This window comes from Eretmochelys imbricata, chromosome 3 (genome assembly GCF_965152235.1).
Source record: "Eretmochelys imbricata isolate rEreImb1 chromosome 3, rEreImb1.hap1, whole genome shotgun sequence".
In the NCBI taxonomy this organism is placed as follows: Eukaryota; Metazoa; Chordata; order Testudines; family Cheloniidae; genus Eretmochelys; species Eretmochelys imbricata.
Genome location: NC_135574.1, coordinates 131,603,875 through 131,620,696, shown reverse-complemented (window position 1 = coordinate 131,620,696; position 16,822 = coordinate 131,603,875). Strand labels below are relative to the sequence as shown.

General features: G+C 40.1%; 1 protein-coding gene across 1 annotated transcript in view; it reads right to left on the bottom strand.

The window, feature by feature from the left end:
• The window catches only part of DISC1 (DISC1 scaffold protein), a 344,543-nt gene that overhangs the window by 216,536 nt on the left and 111,185 nt on the right, over window positions 1-16,822 (bottom strand). The window lies entirely within an intron of this gene.

The window sequence follows — 16,822 nt, the reverse complement described above, 5'->3', positions numbered from 1 at the left end:
AGTTTCAGGGCTAACTATAAAAACTAGTTTTCCATTTCCGATTTTGGTGGTGTTTCATCAAATGTTACAGCAGGAATCACCTGATGCACAGAGGCCTCAATCAGCTCTGCAGCACGCCCAGGACCCTGCTGTATTTTTTCAGTGACTTTAATAGGCACCGCACACAATGGGGCTATGCAGCAAACAACACTGCAGGTAAAGAACTGATCAGTGGGCATCAGCAAAGGATATGCTCCTCCTTTTTGATGCGAAACAGTGCATCACTTTCCCCTCTGCAAGACAGGACAGAGGATACTGCCCTGACCTGATGTTCATCTCTAAAGATGATACAAGTACGCTGATACCCCCATCACGGATCATCCTTGATGACTTCCCAAACTGCATGCACAGACCAGTACTGACCATATTGGCATTCAAAGTCCAGTTCTCTACTCAAAACCAGCACTGCACTGGAAATTCAAAAAGCAGACTGGACCACTTTCTCTATGACCGTGGAGAACACAATCTCCCACATTTCCCCAATGGCGAACACTTGTGACCATTTTACTGCACTCCTAATCTCCACTACAAAGAAGAATGTCCTCCAAGGACACGTCATTGTACACTCCTTGCAAAAACTTCTCCACAAATATGAGCGTAGAGACCCTTCTACTGTCACTGGATGCAGCAAGGCTGAAACGGTGGCTTGGCTGTGTAGGTCTAAACTTCACACACTCAAGCAGATGCGCCTGGATCTTGCTGAGACACCTGGGGGCTGCAAACCCACACATGCCACTAGGCCACAAGTGAAAGCCAATGCCACTGGTGCTAAACTTTTGTGGACATCAAAATAGCCAGTGGACAAACAGTATCACAAAGAAGTCCAGCATCAACTTTAGCAAGTGATATCCACATGCAATCCATCTTCCCAATGGTCTGGACCATTCACAAGTAAAGATATCGATGCAGCCCTTGCAGCCAGGAAATTCAGAAAGGCAGCAGGGAAAGATGCTATCTATCCTGATTTCTTATATCTGGGTCCACTGGCACAGAAATGAACGATGGAGCTTTTCACAAATATCCAGGAGACCAGTGAAATCCCCTGCATATGGAGAGAAGCCAAGGACATTGCACCCCTAAAACCTGGAAAACCTGCAGATTATCCTTCTAGTTATAGGCCCATCTCCTTTCTGAACACAATCTACAAGGTGATGGAGCATATGAGTCTGAACCAAATCAGGCCCACTGGGGCACCAGCCTACCTAAGGACCACGCTGGTTTTCGTCTGCACAAAAGTTGCTGTGACTAGTTCCTGGCCCTCACTACAAGCATCGGTGCTGGATTCCAACAAAAACTCAAGACCGATACTGCTTTCATTGTTCTGTCAGCAGCATATGACACGGTCTGGAAGGATGGTCTGATACTGAAACTGACCAAAGTGATCCCCTGTGTGCAGATTCTTAGGCTGCTGAACACCACGCTTAGCAGCTGAAGAATGCACGTGTGCCTTGGAGGTCAAACCAGAAAGCCATGCACTTTGAGTAATGGCTACTACAAGGCCCTGTATTTGCTCCAACACTCTTCAACATATACACATGTGATATGCCTGAAACAATAGTACAGAAGTTTGTATATTCTGATGTTCTGGCACTCCCAACCCAGGCCTGCAGCTTTAAAGAACTTGGAAGTGACCAATTACACCTGACCTTAAGATCATAGAAGAGTACTTCCAAAAGTGGCACCTGAAACCAAATCCAAGCAAATCTGTAGTCTCTACCTTCCACTGGACAACAGACTTGCACAAAACACTCTGTCAAGTTTTATGGTGAAACTGTGCTTTATAACCCAAAGCCAAATATCTTAGTGTCATTCTTGACTACACACTGACCTTTCTTGAGCACCTCAAGAGAGCAGCCTCCAAAGTGAAGACTCACATCAATATTATTCAAAAGTTTAGCAGGAACAAACTGGGGATCAACTGCCTTGGTGCTATGAACATCAGCCTTGGCCCTGGTGTACTCAGTTGCAGAGTACTATGCACCAGTGTGGACAAGAAGCTGCCATACCCAACTTGTGGATAGGCAGCTGAATCAGACCATGAAAATCATCCTGGGAACTTTAAAATCAACACCTCTACTCTGGCTTTTTATATTAGCAAACATCGAACCTCCATCAAGCTATAGCTACATCACGAGAACTTAAATATGCTGAAGACTACTCAGAATTTCCCATCTGCCAGATAATGGATAACATACTCTAACAACACCTGAAATCACAAAAAACACTATAGACCACCTGTGACCACCTCATGTCTCTGGATCCGGACAGGGAATGGCAGTGTGTCTGGACCTCATCTACGGTTCCAAACAAGCATTTGGTTACTTACCCAACAAGTTGCCCTCCCAGTTTCGACGTGCCATGCAGACACTGGCCCGCACTGAAATGAATCCGAACAAACCATAGAAGATGCACAAGTGGAAAATCAAAGACTCTCCTTCGTGCGACTGGTGAAAACATCCAAATAATTGAACACATCATAATGTAGAGCCCTAAATATGGATTCAAAGGTGAATTGGATGATATCTACAATGTCACAGAGGAGGACTTGAAATGGCTTATGGACCTACAACTGCATCTACAGAATGTTGCTCTGCAGATGCCATATGCCAGAGAGAGAGAAAGGGGAATCACTTATGTATCTTAAAGAATATTCCATCATCTAATCCATGCACCACAACTGGAATGATACAACCATGTCCACTGGCTACAACCGTCTTTCACCAAAAGAGGATTTTCCTCAGGTTTTTGAGTTCCCAGTTTGTAGCAAAAAGAAACAAGAGAATTTACATCAAGAGAAAACAAAAAGATTCAACTCGTGCAGTCAGACAACCCAGATCTTCAGCTATCGAGTGTAATAACAGGACTGTGTCAGCGGATACTGAGCCTGAGAAGTTTTAATAACCCAGACCCGTTCAGATGTCAGAGGCCAGGAAATAAAATTCAGTCTCTTACCAGTACTCCTGTGTCTCACACTGTTACTACAAGAGTAGCACTCTGCCTGCTCAGAAGCTCACTCTTCCTTTTGACTACAAGAGAGAACTTTTTATAGAGCTCCCTAATTTAACAGAGCACCCTAATTTAACACTAAAGGTCTTGACTAGACACTAGGCTATATTTCTGCGATTTCCTCACTCTTTTCTAGCAGAACAGTTAAGAAGCAACTTAACTGTCTATCTGCTGATGCTCAGGTAGGGCCTCTGCATTCTATCATATGACCATTTAAAAATTCTTTTTGCTATCCCACATAGTATAACTCACACACTGAGATTGCTAGGCTGTTGACCCAACTGATTGAAAGACTGGACTGAGACAGGATTCAATTAATACCAGATTCAGCTGACAAAATGCAGGAAAGGAAACGTTTTTGACGTTCACACAATTGACAGCAATCTATATTTAGCATGCAATTTCTTCAGTTCATGTAGATAGTCAGGTAGGTTCATTATTTAAACCTCCAGCAACAGACCTACACACATTTGGGGGGGAATAAAATAAAGTGATCCTAAAAGAAAAGCAGCACAGATTTGCAGAATGTATCTTGGGACCTCCCCACATACACACTGTCTCCATCTTAAGAAGCATGAGCTAAGGAATTAGATTACTGGATGATGGATGATGTAATATACTGGCAAACACATGTAATTCAGCCAGGAAACTTCAGGAAGAGCTGGAAATGCCACAGATTTAGAATATGTTACTGACTTGACACTTAACAGTAGACTATAGGAAAACTTAAAATTACCAAATACTTCAGTGGATGCAAACAAGCCAGTCACATATTAATACTCTGCACAGTTGACATGATACAGAAAATAGATAGTAGATAATATTTATGGGTATTTCAAATTATTGTGAAACAGTCTGAGAACTCTCTGGAAACCATCTTACATCATCTATGGTGAAGGATCCTAGAGAAAGAGCATAGTTTTGGAATAAGAGGAAAGGATCATCTTGTTTCTAAAGAAAAGAATTGGGAGTCCGGTTTGTGTTCCTGGCCCTGCCACAGACTTCCCATGTGAACTTTAGGGGCCCCTAAACATTATGATGTAACAGCTCATGCTTGATTGGTCTCATGAAGAATATTCTGAGAGGCTGTCATCTCCCTGCCATTATCCTGCCTGCATAGTAGAAATGGCCCTGCTCAAAGGAAAACTGAATAGTACAGTATAGGAAGAATTGCTTTCTGCTAAATAGAGGCAAGTTTCTGGTCTCTTTCTTTTAATTTTGTCTGCATTCCCACCTCTCCATATTAAGGTATTATATGCAGATGCTTAGGCTTCCAAGAAAGAGGGAGGAGGGGAGAGCCTGACACCAACTAGCAGGCAAAAATCAAGACAAGATTATTTCTATATTCATGAGACTCACCGATGGATGAACCTTTTCTACCCAACTGGGAGCTTATACACCATGATGAAATATTTATACACTCTTGTGATAAAAGATTTATACAGCCTATAGACAAGAGTCACCATAATTACACAGTAATGGAATGTACTACAGCATGCTGGTTAAGAATATATGGGAATGCATCAAGTACAAAAATAATTTAATTCCTACACTGGTGCAAACTGCAGGCTGATCTTCACTGCAAGTTAGCTGAGGGCTAGTCTACACTGGCCACACTAAAGCGCTACCAGCGCTCTAAACAAACCACCTCCAGGAGAGGTGTAGCTACTGTTTACTGGTGCACTGTTTACACTGGCGTTTTACAGCGCTGAAACTTGCAGCTCTCAGGGGGGTGTTTTTTCACCAGTTGCAGCGCTGTAAAGTGCCCATGCAGACAAGCGCTGAGTTAGCACACTCCAGTGAGCGACCACATTGCAAAACAAAGTGATACGGTTAGCAGCACAGCGAATGAATTAGCAGTTAATGAGCTGTTGTAACTTGAGCTGCCGCATTCTCACAGCATTACTGGCTCAAGCAGCAACAGCAGCACTTGTGCTCCGCCACACGCCTCCCTCCGGACAGGCCAGCTAGCTCAACCTTAAAGCACCAGTTAACTGGAGCTAAAGATTTTAGTGGATGGACAGGAGTCAGAGTGGGGCAAAACCTGAGCTGTACCTCAAGCTAAGAATGCAGTGAAGACAGGCCCTCTGTGAATTGTTTCCACCTTGATCCTGTAAGGAGTGAAAGACACAAGAATACATCATAGCAGCAAGTATCGATCCTTGTACCACCACCGTCACCTAAAAGATCATTCTATTTCCTTCTATTCCACTCACCCGACACCTTCTTAAAATAAAACAAAACAAAACCATTCACAACACAACACAACAAAAATTATGCCAATCATTACTGGGTTCATTTGCTTGAATATTATATCCCTATATTCTGTTCTTGAGTCTTTTAGACTGTAAATTCTCCAGAGAAGTCACTGTCTCTTTTTCTGTGTTTGTACTACAATGAGCACAAGGAGACCCAGATCTTCAGTAGGGCATTTGGGAATTACTATAATATAAATGTTTAGCAGTAACAGTAATCTGTTAAAGGTCACCAAATCTGACAACCAGGTCTATATTCAATTTGCAATAAAGCGAAAAGTGAAACTGCTGAAATCGAGGACTCTTCCCTTATGCAAGCCATGAATCATCTTTCATTTCTCGTATACCTCACAGCGTATATACATTATGGGGTCAATTTCTAAAAGAGTGGTGTCCTTTTTGCAGGTACAAACTGGACAAACAAAATTTGTACCTGCAATCCAACTCTGAGTGTAAATCAGATAGAGCTAAATCTACTCACCTTTGCACTCATAATTCATTTTGACAGCTCAGAAACGTAGACAGATTTTGCAAGCACAAATTTCAGCTGCAAACAGGATGGACCAATCCTCAGCCCATATGAAAACATAGTCCTAAGGCCAAATTCATACCAAATGTAAGTGCATCTCCACTGCACTCAGCAGGATCAAGTAGTACACAATAGATCTGAATTTGGTATGGTTATTCAGATTATGTGCAATGGACAACTTGAATTCAAAACAACCTGTTAGAGAATCCCTCACCCCATAAAGATATAAAACATCTGTTTAATACACAATTTGGAATATATTAGCGCTTTTAATGTATCAAAGCATTTCACCATAATGCGCATATGAAACTTCCCTTCAAATTCTAACATTTCAAAATCTGAAACAGAAACATTAAGCACAACCTCAGAATTTGAAAGAAGAAAATTACTGATTTTTGTAAAAATGCCTGAGATTATTTTTAAGACTACTTTGTGCTCATGCCATTATGGTAACCACTCGAGACCAATAATCCACAACTCAGTGCATCTAGACTTCCCTACCAGATACTAAGTTTAGAATGAGTTATTGAAGAACCACAATTTCTTAGAGGTTTGAAAAGTGAACACATTATAACAACAAGTTCAACTTCCCCATCATTGCCACTTTTCTGATTCCCAGGCAAAAAGTGATTTGACTTGTTCAAAAGATAAAAAAAATACACAGCTCAGACCCTATGAAAGTCTTTGTATTCTCACCTCTAATGGCAAGTTGAAAGCGCTGACTTTCAAAAAAAGCCTTTGTCCAACTCTTAATGAAAGAAGTCAAAAACAACACTCAAGGGTAATCATATGTTGCAGCCTACATCGGGGGAAAATATAGCATAATTCTATTTAGAAGTCAGAAATGCAGAGATGTTTCTTGGCCTTCAGCAGACTCTACAATATAAATCAATCAAGCAATCAATAATTCCCTTGCACTCTTATAATTCCCTCTGTGATAGCATCTCAGAATGCTCTGAGGAGATGTAAAAAGACAAATTTTACATTGTGACAAAGCTATACTAAATAAAAGGACACTTCAGACTAGACAAACAAATAGCCAGGACTGAGTGTGAGAGAGAAATTAGAAAAAATTATCTGTATTTACCTGGAAATTCTGTTTCTTTGAGTAATAAAGTCCATTGCAGATCCATTACAATGGATAGATCAGCATGCTTGCAGCTTGGAGGCAGAACCAGAACCATCAGTCACTGGCAGAAGGGAAATGCCCCACCCCCTGAAATCACCAGCCCATCAAGTTGACTTGCAATGAGTGAGGATATTCCTGGGTGCAAATTACACTTAAATCTGCTGAGGACAAGGAAGTCAATCTTCTCTCTCGGATCAGGCTGATCATGTTCCTCCTAGTTTATTATGAAAACCTCATCAGACATGTTGACTGTCATGACCAGAACAAGTCTGTGGTCCAAGGAAGGAGCAGTGGGAGGGAGCTGGGCCCAAAGGACCCCTTGCTGTGACTTCCAGAATGGGCAGCATCCATGCTGTGTCTCATTACCTCCATCCACAGCCTCGGTCACCTGAGGGGAGGCTGCTGGGTTCCATTGTCACAAGCATGGCTGCTGGTGTGGCCTCTAGGGACATAGGCACAATCTTCCTTCTGCAGTCATTCCCCTGACACAGAAGGAAGAGAGGGAACTACTTGTCCCTGGAGCCAGTTTTTCCAAATCTGCCTGATTCCTTTTCTGCCCAAAGAGTAGGACCCAGGCAGCCCTGCCAGGACTAGGCTGTGAAAGAAACTGTTCTCTGCCTGCAGAGCCAACTGAGCCCCTCAACGAGACATTCAATAAGGGAGTGGGGCGAAAGACACAGGCCATTACTTTTGCCTCTGGCTTTTGTCAGCCTAGTTTTTCCTCCCAAAAGCTTGTGGAGGTGTCAGCTGCTGCAAATACCTTAGGGAGGAAGGGAAGATAAGGAGACAGTCTCCCCAAAAGGCAAATGCAGCCTTTCGGACGAGTCTGAGAATTAGACAGACATATTACTGAGTCAAACTGTTATTGAAGACATTTGAAATAAAGCTTGGAATTTCCCTCAGAAAAATTCTTCATCGGGAGGACTGGTTGAGCTCCAGGCTGCCATGGGAGCAGGGCATTCCCCTGCAGCCAGAGACTGACAGGTCTGGTTTACTCTAAAGCTGCACGCAGGCTGAAGTACCCACTGTAACACACTTGTGGACCTTAGCACAAAGAAAAAAATAGACAGACCACTGCAAAGGGAGTTACAGCAAACCAAACAGGGTAGAATAAAATACTTGTATTTTAAGAACATTAATAATTAGGCTCATTGCACATAATTTAGACTAACTCACAAACATACACACACCCCGACAGAGAATATTTTACACCCTTGTGGTAAGCTTTAAAGGTGAAATTACAGTAGTGTGAAAGGATCCATCATAAAGCCCTCCACGCCACTTAACCTCTTCAACAGTCTTCATGAGTGGGCACTGGGCAGGGAAACAAACAGAGCAATCATGAAAGGTGACCTCTGCACCCACCTCACACCATGGAGGAATTCAGTGCTGGCCACAAAAGATATATGTCTACACAGCCAGAGGAAGTGAGCCTCCCAGTCCAGGCTGACAGTTGCAGCTCATACTGGAGATTGGGCTCTGAAGTTTAGGGAGGGGGGCATGGGCATTCATAAAGATCAGCACAAGTGGCTCCTTTGGGGTTGGACAAGAGAGGAGCAGTTGGATCCTTATTTATGCAGATTTAGTGGCCACAAACTCCTTGATAGGGGACAAGAACGACCAACATGGAGAGCAGCAAGAGGGAGAGTAACTCCGTAGTTTGCCTGAACATTAAACGGATGAATACTCTCTCCCAACCTCTGCAGGCTTTCACACACAACGCTAAATTACTCAGGCCATGTGTGAGACTGGGAGAGAACATCAATTTTACACTAAGAGCTAGCTCTTCTTCACTTCCATGATGCCTTAGGTCAGTGTGTGATTATCCTTAGCTGCAGTGACTGCTATGAAATGGTACTTGCTGCCCCGGTGCATCTGCCTCAGCCTAATTCTTCCCCATTTGGAGAATGCTTTCTTCCTTTGCTTTTTCACAAATAGAATCACAGAAATACAGGATTGGAAGGGACTCTCAATAGATCACCTAGTCCAATCTCCTGCAATCAGTAGGATGAAGTATTATCAAAACTAATGTTTTTCAAACTTTTTGATACCAAGGACCAGCTTGCTGCCCCCCTAAACTGTGTGAAGGAGATCTCAGGGACTGGCACCAGTCCATGGACTGGTCATTGAGAAACACTGATCTAGACCATCCCTGACAGGTATTTGTCTAACCTGTTCTTAAAAACCTCCAATGATTGAGATTCCACAACCTCCCTAGGTAATTTGTTTCAGTGCTTAACTACACTGACAGGAAGTTTTTCCCAATATCTAACCTAAATCTCCCTCAATGCAATATAAGCCCTTTACTTCTTGTCCTTTCCTCAGTGGATAAGGAAAACAATTTTTCACCCTCCTCTTTCTAACAACATTTCATGTACTTGGAAGACTGTCGTGTCACCCCTCAGTCTTCTCATCTCCAGACTAAACAAACCCAATATTTTCAATTTTTCCTCATAGGTCACATTTTCTAGACCTTTAATCATTTTGTTGCTCTCTTCTGGACTTTCTCCAATTTGTCCACATCCTTCCCAAAATGTGGTGCCTAGAGTTGGACACGTTACCTCAGTTGAGGCCTTATTAGTGCTGAGTAGAATGGAAAAATTACTTCTTGTGTCTTGCTTACGACACCCCTGTCCTCTAAAGCACTTGCTACCCCTCCCAGGTTGGTACCATCGATAAACTTAGTAAGTGTACTCTCTGTGCCATTGTCCAAATCATTTATAAAAGATATTGAATAGAACTGGACCACGGACAGATCCCTGCAGGACCCCACTCAATATGCCCTTTGAGCTTGAATGTGAGCCACTGATAACTGAGTACTGTTTTCTAACCAGTTGTGCACCCACCTTTTAGTGGATTCATCTAGGCTATATTTCCCTAGTTTGCTTAAGAGACGGTCATGTGAGACAGTATCAAAAGCCTTACTAAAGGCGAGATATATCACTTCTACTTCATTTTCTGTTTTACTTTTTGGCAGCCTCTCTATCCTCTTTATTGTTGCTCCTTTGCCTTGAATTCTAATAATCTGTTGCAGAGAGAGACTGAAAAGAGAGAGGTAATAACTAAGAGGGGATATGATAAAGGGGTATAGAATAATGAATGGTACACAGAAAGCGGTCAGAAACATCTATTCAACCTCTCTCACAATGCAAGAACAAGGGAAATGAATGAGGACCTCAGGATTTAGCTAAATACGAACAGGACCTATACACACAGCACCACTGAAATGCAGCCACCTCTGAGAAGGTGAGTGGCAGCTAGGTAGCCACACGACAGTTGGGGGAATGAGGAGATTTTGGTCATGGTTACTGGGACAGATCCCTACTCTTAAGAAAGTGTCATAGAATCTTTAATGTCCACAAGATAGCAGAGAGGACCTCAATTTAAGGTCTCATCTGAAGAACATCCACACAATAAAACACACAAAACTTCCTTTATCTGCATTGGCAGGATAAAGACTCTGCTGACTGGGACCTATTTATAAATTGTAGTCAATTGCTTTGAACTTTGGTTCTTTCAGAAATATATTCAAAAGACCAAATAACCAATGTCAGTCAGGTTTATGGCCATAAGCCAATGATAATATAGGACAGGAAAAAGGTCCTATATGATACCAGCCTCCGGGAAGCTGTTTCATGCAGCAATATTACAGTCACATTAATATTACATTGTGAAACAAACTGTGTGTACAGCAGAATTCCCTAACGATACCATATGTATGTACAGTGCAGTCTGAATGGCAAATCTATTTTTCATATTAAACATATTGAGCAACAATGTTTTTCTTTCTTCATCCCTCCCTCCTTTCTCACATAAATCAATCTTTCTAAAAACAAGATCTTTTGACTCAATCTGGTTTTGTCCTCAACTGAGATTGCAGAATGGTTCAACAATATTCCATCTAATAACGTTTTCACCCTCTGAGCATTTGCACTTCACTTTGAATTAATCTTTGTCAGATAAGCCCCAGGCAACATTACAGCAAAGTGGACTAGTTAAACAAAACTTCAAGTTCGGCTCCTGGAGCCCCTGGCCATGTCAGTACTGCAATAACTAATCCAGAGAACAGAGAATTTCTGTATCTTCAAAAGATCACACACACTCTGTGGAACTAATTTCTACCAATTAACGTTTGGCGTGTGGCAAGGGTGGAAAGGAAGACAGACTGTTTCAAGTGTGCTGAAGGTTATTTAATTGAATTTATGTCCTGAATGGCATTCAGCTGCACAGACAACAGTCAGTGCACTGAAATCCATTTTGGGGATAATGTGCTGCAGAGTCACATGCCCAGTCTCACCTGTAGATGTGGGTAAAATCACATGAGGCAAAATACTAAATCAAACTGTGAAAGAGAACACAAAACAAAAGTGAAACAGACCGTCTTGATTTTCATTGCCCAACAGAGAAATGCAATAAAGTAAACAAAGAGTATGGTGTCAAATGAACCGAATCTTTAAAATTATTTCACTTAATAATCTGTGGTTATAAATTACATAAAGAATTTTTTTGTTTACAACATATAGTTTTTAAATTGACAGTATCCCCTCTGTGTGTGGTCACCCATCACAAGGTATTCAAAGAGCTTCAAAACACAGACCCATCTTTCTTTGACTATTTCCAAAAAGTATGTATGCATCTGATGAAGTGAGCTGTAGCTCACAAAAGCTTATGCTCAAATAAATTGGTTAGTCTCTAAGGTGCCACAAGTACTCCTTTTCTTTTTGCGAATACAGACTAACACGGCTGTTACTCTGAAACCTATTTCCAAAACGTCTCCTTTAGCTGAGAAAGAGGTATGTTGTGATGTGTGGAGCTGAGAACTCCTGTGTTCCAATCCTAGCTCTGCCACAGCCTCACTGTATGACATTAGGCAAGTGGCTTGCCTCTTTGTACTCCAATTTCCTCATAAGTAAAAAATGGACAGCAATACAAAGTCCCTCACAAAGTTGTTATAAAGAGTAGTTTGGGGCCCTGTCTTCAGGCCAAAAAGGCCATGTTTTTCAATCATGTTAGCTCAATCAAAACAACTTACACAACTAAAAGCATCATCAAGATGCAAGCTAACATATTTGAAGCCACATTAAGTGGCCATGTTTTAGCATAGCATTCCCATCTCCCAAAATAGGGCCCAAAGAAGTGTATATAAAATGCTTTGAGCATGAAAAGAGCAATGTAAGTGCTAAATATTACAGTTATATACTGTAAAGCATTTGTTTTCAAATAATCCATCACATAGAAAAGATGAACAAGAAAAAACAAAGGTGCATTAGTAAGCTTGAAAAGAATTTTTGAAAAGAAAATTGATTAGCTTGGAACAACACTCAATCCACATTACAATAAAATAGACATTAAATACTTTGTACTCTAGCTTTTGTACAAAAATATTTGTGCAATTAGTTTCCCTCTAAGAGTTTTTCCTTGTTCTCCAAAGTTTGCTTTATGATGTTGCTATTATATAATTAATAACATTTAGACCAAAGGAAAGGAAAATAAATTTCATTTTTACAGTCAATTGAGAGTTGCTAAACAAATTTAATTACAGTACACATTGTTTTGAGAGATACTTGACATCAGCCTTGCATTATTCTATTGCTGAATGTGATTTATGGATAAAATAAATAAGTAAAGGGCACTTTACAGCAACACTTTACTGGCTGGCATGATGCCGTTATTAGAACAGATACACAATATCTGCACCTGGTACCCAGCCAGCTGGCCTTCAAACCCACCAGTGCTGAATGAGGCTCAGCTGTAAGCGTCAGCACTGTAGTTCATATGCATAGATTCATTTGAATAATAATATGTGGCTAAAGTTTGATTCATTGATCATACAAATAGCTCTGAACTATTTTTAAAAGAATTAGTAATATTTCTTTTTTATGCTTCATAAAATAAAATCCCCATTACCAGCTAAATCTCTTTCACATTAGGAATAAAGAACCTCAATGGTTACAAATTTCAAAATTGAACAACAATCTACTAAACTCTGCTAATTCTGACTAGGTATTTTAACCTGTTAACTGACATGCCAATATCTTCCCCAAGGAATGACAATTCAGAATAAGTTGACTAAAAGTGGAGGACTTTTTCAGGCACATATAATTTCCAGTATGTACAAGCAGCTGTAAATTATTATTGATGCCAGATGCACTATTTTACAGTTGTAGCTGTTTTAATACATTACAAAGTGGCAACAGAGCATTTACTGGACCAGGTATAGGTCATTGTGACCTTGACTATAAGTGACTTTATAGTCTTAAAGAAAAACAACGATCATTTCGCACAGCCTAGAAGATTAAAATTCTTCTGTTATGATGAACGAGCTGCATTTATTGTAGGAACATATCCCTCCTGACCCCTCTGGACACAGAAAGCCTTGAATATAGCAGAACCAGCAAGGTTCTCCTGTGGAGGCAGCAGGGAGTCCATGCTGGGAGTCTGCAACGCCTGCACACCATGCAGCACACCTCTGTAGGTGCTTTCTGCAATCCAACGTAGCACATGGTTTTGGGACAGATAAGAAACAGGGCAGGAATGGAAAATCAGTGCAAATTCACCTTCCTTTACACTGAGGGAGGACAATGCGGAACAGCTGGAGCAAAGGCTACTTAAACCAGAGAGAACCTCAGCAGTAAAGTATCTTGGAGAGGAGATTGCATTCCCACCCAAGCCACAGAGGTGCCAGCACACAGAACATGGCTTGAGCAAATGAGCTGAATGCAAGATTTGGATCCATTATTCTTATTTATGTAGTACTATAAGTCTGCATGATCTTTGTTGACACAAAATCTGACAAGTTCCTGTCCCCAAAAGTTTATAATCTAAATTAGGTGAAAAAACACCACATTCTTTTCAAGGGGGAACAGGAGGGGAAAAGAAACGATGACAGAGAAGGTATACAGCAGCAAGTTCACTGTTATGTTATTTCGGAGCCCATTACTAACGATGTTCCCCACACACTTTTTCCCTAAAGCAGAAACATTATTTATGATGCTGGTACCATGAGACCCCATTGCAAGAGTTCCAACTTACTCATATAATGGTATAACAATCTGCAATTATTTAGTTTATACATTTTTAAAGAACTTTCAAGATAGAATATGTCAAGTACTATTAAAATCACTTATTGACAATGCAAGAAAGAAGAAAAAGAAGATTGAATATGCTCCTGTAACCAAATCCAAAAATAACAGAAGGTACTGGAATCAAAGCATAGTCTCTGGCAACTGCTAGGCCACCAAACTGCGAGACAGTAGAGACAAATTTTCACATAGAATAAAAACAGGCACGAAAGCTACAGAACAACAAAAAAATTCAAGTTACCATTGCCCACATTCTAGATTAAAATTCAGAGATGAATCTTTCTTTGGACATTCTTCTGACAATTTTTAAAATAAATTAGCACATACAAACAACACCACCTCATTAATATTAATAAAATCAAAACAAACCCAGTAAATGCAAAGGGTAAAAAGGAAGAAGAGATAAAACTGTATACTGGTGATCAGATAGAAAATAAAGTTATGATAAACAAGATTCTTTTCTAAGGTCCTGCTGGCATATAAAGACAGCAGGTAACATTTTCAAAAGAGAATTAGGAGCTTAAGTCCCATTAATACTCAATGAGACCTAGGCTCTAAAGTGCCTCTAGTCCCTTTTATAAATGGGACTTGGGCACAGTAGAAAACGTGACCCAATATGTCTATACTCCTATATGTTCATTAAGAGAAGCCACCAGGCTGTGCACCAAACAAAATTATGCATCCCAAGATGCACCTTCCTTCCCTCTCTTCCTTCTCCATTGTTTGTTCCTATCCCTCAGGATGTGTCTCTCTATTTAGGTTGGAAGCAAGCATATCTTTTTAATTTTTGTCCGTATGGTGCCTAGCACATATTTTGAGCATGCAAGGAATAAATTACACTTACCACATTGCAAGTGCTGGGGAGAAAGTGTATGTGCTAGTAAATAAGGAGCATGTTGAAACTGATGATGATTAATAGCTGAGGGAATAAAATGCTTTTGGTAAATGTGTCTTTGATCAAAACAAAAGGGGGGAAGAATTTTAAACTGATAAAGAAGGAAGGTCTTCTACAAATATCTATTGATTAGGGTTGTCGATTAATCACAGTTAACTCACGCGATTAACCAAAAAAAATTAATTGTAATTAATCCCACTTTTAAACAATAGAATACCAATTGAAATGTATTAAATATTTTTGGATGTTTTTCTACATTTTCAAATATATTGATTTCTATTACAACACAGAATACAAAATGTACAGTACTCACTTTATATTATTTTTATTACAAATATTTACACTGTAAAAATGAAACAAAAGAAATAGTATTTTTCAATTCATCTCACACAAGTAGTGCAACCTCTATCGTGAAAGTGCAACTTACAAATGTAGATTTTTTTTGGTTACATAACTGCACTCAAAAACAAAACAATATAAAACTTTAGAGCCTACAAGTCCACGCAGTCCTACTTCTTGTTCAGCCAATCACTAAGACAAATACGTTTGTTTACATTTACGGGAAATACTACTGCCTGCTTCTGATTTACAATGTCACCTGAAAGTGAGAACAGGAGTTTGCATGGCACTTTTGTAGCCGGCATTGCAAAGTATTTACATACCAGATATGCTAACCATTCATAGGCTCCTTCATATTACAGCCACCACTCCAGAGAACATGCTTCCATGATGAAGATGTTCCTTAAAAAAATAGTGCGTTAATTACATTTGTGTCTGAATGCCTTGAGGGAGAATTGTATGTCCCCTGCTCTGTTTCACTCGCATTCTGCCATATATTTCATATTATAGCAGTCTCGGGTGATGACCCAGCATGTTGTTTGATTTATGAACACTGTCACTGCAAATTTGACAAAATGCAAAGAAGGTACCAATGTGATATTTCTAAAAATAGCTACAGCACTCGACCCAAGGTTTAAGAATCTGAAGTGCCGTCCAAAATCTGAGAGGGACAAGCTATGGAGCATGCTTTCAGAAGTCTGAAAAGAGCAACACTCAGATGCAGAAACTACAGAACCCGAACCACCAAAAAAGAAAATCAATCTTCTGCTGGTGGCATCTGACTCAGATGATGAAAATGAACACATATCGGTCCACTCTGCTTTGGATCATTATTGAGCAGAACCCGTCATCAGCATGGGTGCACGTCCTCTGGAATGGTGCATGAAGGGACATATGAATCTTTAGAGCATCTGGCATGTAAATATCTTGCGATGTTGGTTACAACAGTGCCATGAGAACGCCTGTTCTCACTTTCAGGTGACATCGTAATCAAGAAGTAGGCAGCATTATCTCCTGCAAATGTAACCAAACTTGTTCGTTTGAGCGATTGGCTGAAGTATGACTGAGTGGACTTGTAGGCTCTAAAGTTTTTACATTGTTTTATTTTTGAATGCAGTTATTTTTTTGTACATAATTTGACATTTGTAAATTCAACTTTCATGATAAAGGGATTGCACTGCAGTATTTCTATTAGGTGAATTGAAAATACCATGTCTTTTGTTTTTTACAGTGCAAATATTTGTAATAAAAAATAAATATAAAGCGTACACTGTACACTTTGTATTCTGTGTTGTAACTGAAATCAATATAGTTGAAAATGTAGAAAACATCCAAAAATATTTAAATAAATGGTATTCTATTATTGTTTAACAGTGCGATTAATCGTGATTACTTTTTTTAATCGCTTGACAGCCATACTATTTATAAAGAGCAGCTATATCATCCTTGGAAACTCTGACCATCAAATCAACTTGATCAGATTATATAATTCCAAGTGTATTAGGGAAATTAGCAAATGAATTTGTTATTATATCCAAAAAACTACAT